Genomic DNA, 488 nt, shown 5'->3' with positions numbered 1-488 from the left:
GTTATACACAATGGAAGTTTTTTTTTTTTGCTTAGTTCTTAGTCCAGTGTGGATTGGTGGGAGTGGGAGTTAAGGGACTCCACTCTATGCACTGTGCTTCTCATTTTGGTACATAGTAGCCTTTTCCTACCCTGCACTGTTGGTTTTTTTTTTTTTTGGCGGTACGCAGGCCTCTCACTGCTGTGGCCTCTCCCGTCGCGGAGCACAGCCTCCGGACGCGCAGGCTCAGCGGCCATGGCTCACGGGCCCAGCTGCCCCCCGGCATGTGGGATCCTCCCGGGCCGGGGCACAAACCCGTGTCCCCTGCATCGGCAGGCGGACTCTCAACTACTGCGCCACCAAGGAAGCCCTTCAGTGGGTTTTTTAATTTTAAAAGGAGAAACTGAAAAGAGTAAAAATCTGTGTTTTATTTGTAGCAAGCCAACTGTCTGTGGGTCTTGGGGGAGGGTTGGGGAAAGTGGCTGAGCTGCCAGGTGTGAGCAGCCCTG

The sequence above is a fragment of the Lipotes vexillifer genome, unplaced genomic scaffold (genome assembly GCF_000442215.2).
Source record: "Lipotes vexillifer unplaced genomic scaffold, Lipotes_vexillifer_v1.1 scaffold2116, whole genome shotgun sequence".
In the NCBI taxonomy this organism is placed as follows: domain Eukaryota; kingdom Metazoa; phylum Chordata; class Mammalia; order Artiodactyla; family Lipotidae; genus Lipotes; species Lipotes vexillifer.
Note: the sequence above shows the minus strand (reverse complement) of the source record.